This window comes from Nannospalax galili, unplaced genomic scaffold (genome assembly GCF_000622305.1).
Source record: "Nannospalax galili isolate Female #2095 unplaced genomic scaffold, S.galili_v1.0 scaffold1362, whole genome shotgun sequence".
NCBI classification, from domain to species: domain Eukaryota; kingdom Metazoa; phylum Chordata; class Mammalia; order Rodentia; family Spalacidae; genus Nannospalax; species Nannospalax galili.
The window spans coordinates 716,770-720,675 of NW_008347579.1; positions in this window are offsets into that span (position 1 = coordinate 716,770).

Below are 3,906 nucleotides of genomic sequence, written 5' to 3' on the forward strand. Positions count from 1 at the left end.
TTTTAAAAAAAGAAGGAAGAGTTTATTTTTGGCTTATGGTTCCAGAGGGACAGAGTCCTTCATGGAGGGGAATGCAGGCAATGATCTGGGAAAGCATGATGTCAGGAGCCGAGGCAGGGGCAGGGTGAAGATGGCTCATCATATTTCATCCATACTCAGGAAACAGTGAAAACGGGAAGCAGGACGAGGACATAAACCCTCAAAACCTGCTCCAAGTAACATATTTCCTCTAGCACGATTCCACACCCTAAAGGCTCCATGACTTCCCCAAACAGTACCACCAACTGGGGACCCAGTGTTCAAATACATGAGCCCTATAGAGGACATTTCACATTCAAATAACCACACATGGTAAGAGAGTCTTAAGTTAATTGTCATGGGATGACTCAGCCCACTGTGGGCAGCACCATTCTCTAGGCAGGAGAGGAAAACAAGTTGGGTACAGCAAGTAAGTGAACATGCATGGTTTCATTTCTCTCTGTTGTTACTGAGGATGTGATGAGACAGCTGTTTCAAGTTCCTGCCTTGATTTCTCCACAATGATAAACTGCAGTCTGGAACTGTAAGCTGAAATAAACCTTCTCCCTTAAGTTGTTTTTTTTTTTTTAATCACAGCCACAGAACTGAAACTACTGCACCAATTTTCCAACATTACACTGATTTTCCCAAGTTGCAGCATGCCCAGCCCCAGGAGGTGACTCCCCATTGTGTAAAGACAAGCTTCCTCCCACTTTTGTGCCTCTGCAATGACCTATGGTGGGGGCTTGATCAACACAGTCTGGGTGGGATACAGTAGGTGAGAGACCACTAGAGATCCCATCCATCTAAGAGGCTCCCAGGTGGTGCTAATGTGTTCAACTCACACTTTAAGCCAGTCACAACAGTCACATTCCTCCTTGCTGGAGATTGGCGGGTTGGTCTAACAATAGCATGTGAGTGGTTTTTAACCATGAAAAGCTAAGAGAAGACTGGCTGAGAGTGAGGCAGGCATCTGAGGAATGTTCTCCTTCCTCTTGAAAGGCAAGAGGATTCTTTTTAAAATTTTTTTTATTTATTTTTGTTTTATGTGTAAGAGTTATGCCTGCATGTATGTAAGTGCACCCATGCTGTGTAGTACCCTGAGAGGACAGAGGAGAGCTTTGTATCCACTGGAACTGGAGTTATGAATGGTTGTTAGCTGCCATGTGGGTGCTGGGAACTGAACCTGGGTCCTCTGCAAGAGCAGCCAGTGTTCTTAACCACTGAGCCATCTCTCCAGCCCAAGGCAAGAGGATTCTAAAGAGCAAGCCAGATGACCTTTTTCCTTCCCTTCCATTTTGTATAAAGTCATGTGAGGAGGTGAAGCCTGCCTGGAGCCGTGGCAGCCATCTTGTGAGGAAGAAGAGCACATAGGCAGATAAAAGCTGATCCGCTGAGCATGAGCACAGGGAGCATTTCCAGAACATCGTGACAACCCTGGAACTCCAGAATTTTAAAACTGATTATAGTTATCGATGTGTATGTGTGTGTGTGCACATGTGGTCATTCCATAGTGCGTGGAGGGCAGAGGACAACTTGCAAGAGTCGGTTTCTCCCTCTACCATGTAGGTATCAGGTATTGAACTCAGAACCTCAGTCTTGGCAGCAAGTGCCATCACCTGATGAGCCTTCTCAGTAGTCTGTGAATTTTTGTTGTTGGTCAGTGAACTCTAAGTCCCCTCTGAATTATTATTCTGTTACTCGGCTTATCTGCTGTTTGTTACTCAATATACCATACGTGATAAACAGAATAGAGATAAAGAACAGAAAACTGGAGTCCAGACACTGCCAGAAGGATCTGAAGCCACCAGGCCTTCACAGTGGGGCCACTTCAGACCCCCATCTGGAGTCGCCTGGAGCTCCTTCATCACTGGGTAGCTTTGTGAAGAGCACAAAAGCAGCGTGGTAGGAGCAGAGGGACACAGGACAGAGGCATCAAGATTAATATATGAAGGAATCCAGTTGCAGAAGACTGGGGACTTCCTTTCTGGGCTACATGTAACAAAGAGTATTTGTAAGAAAAGCCTATTATATACAGATTCCAGAGAAAGTGGGGCTGGGTGGTAGGGTAGGGAGGATAGGGGAGTGGGGGGGTGTCATGAGACTCTTTACTTGTAAAGGCCCATGGTGCAGAGAGCTTCGGAGCAGTCTTTCCCCAGCTCACTCCATTCTTAGGAGTGACTTTCTCTTTCTTAAATAAAGGTCTCTGTTTCTGTTACTGTACGTACCTGCTCTGATTCTAAGTCTTGAGACACAAGAACCTGCAAACTTCAGCAGGTTCCCCAGGACTTAGATCTGTGCCTATAACAACAGCAAGTCTGTCATCCTCATCCTTGATTTTGTGACAGCATCCACAGATTCTTTAATCCTCTTCATAAGTCACAGACCCAGAAGTCTCTTCAAAAATGATTAGCTGAATCCTTCTACAGAGATTGAACTGCTGAGCCACATGGATCTCGTGTCCACAGCCCTCCTCAAGAGAAACCAGGCTGGTCCATGACACTCTGAGTGTTTCTAGGCAAGTCACACCACTTGCCTAGAATGCACTTTGCAAAGGCTCAGGAAACTCCCTGGACTCCCTGTATTGCATCCATCAACCATATGATTAATTAACCCTCAGTGTAACTGCAGCTACTTTGAAGGCAATCCCAGGCAAATAGACACACCTATTTTTCTTCTGGAATTGTGTCTGAATTCTCTCGCTGGTATCAGACTTAATTATGCAATATCTTAGAAACACACAGACACCTGGTATTTTACTTCTGAGCATATTTGAAAGGCAAAGTTTGTGATGCCCTGTGCAGTCTCCGGAGCTTGTTGGATCTTCTCCAGGCTGATGGGGATGGGAGTGGTAAGGAAGAAAAGGGGAAAAATTCACAAAACAACAACAGAAAGCAGCTCTGTGCAGATGATATGGAATTCAAAGTTTGTCAAATTATTGAAGGAGTAAGATCTTGGTTCATTTCATAATTTAGACTTTAGGGGTTTTACTGATTTTTCATTTAAGAAATAAGCCTTAAAGAAGTCACTTCCCCTCTGGGACATGGTTAAAGGATGCCCGCAGCACTGATTAGCTCCATAACTTTCAATCTGGAAGGCTACTAATTTGTCTGACAACTCCCCTACCGTCTTGTGCTGTCCTCTTTTCTGAGTCAGCACACTGACTCAAGAAGTGTGTGTCCTACGGAGCTGTCATTTCTATCAAACACAAGGCCCTCAGGGCTCACGTTCATCATTAAAGAAAGAAAGAGAGTATTAGCCAGGCCCAGTGCAGCACTGTTAAATTAATTTCAGAGATGTATCTGGGTCAATGTAGCTGCATGTTGCATACAAACACATCAACTAGTTACCTTCTATTTTTCGTGTTTCTTGCTTGGGGGTGAATTACTTTTTATTTGAGTCCCAGATGGAAAAATGACCATTGCTCTTCAAACTAACCATAAAGGAATTGTGGCATTTCTTCTGAAAAACCAGCCACCACACACATATTTCTAGTGATCTTTTTAAAAAGTCTATGTTGAAAGGGGAGTAACATTCCTGACCCTCTCCTATTAACTAGCAGTTCTGATACAGGGCCCTTTGATGTCCAAATAATTTATAAATTCTCTATACCTAATCTTACCTTCTGAGTAAAAAGAAAACATTTCATAAAGTCTCTTTACAGGTAATGAAGTCTCAACAAATAGCCGAGACAATGAAATTACAAGATGCTGTCCTATGGGTAGAAATTAAGCTTTACTGAGAATTAAAGTAAGAACCTAGGATTTGGGAAGTGGTAAATAAAGAGCATTTGATGTATGTATGGAGCAAAATCTCTGTTAGAAAAGACAAAGGAAAAGCAGGAGCAATCTCTCTCTCTCTCCCTCTCTCTCTCTCCCTCTCTCTCTC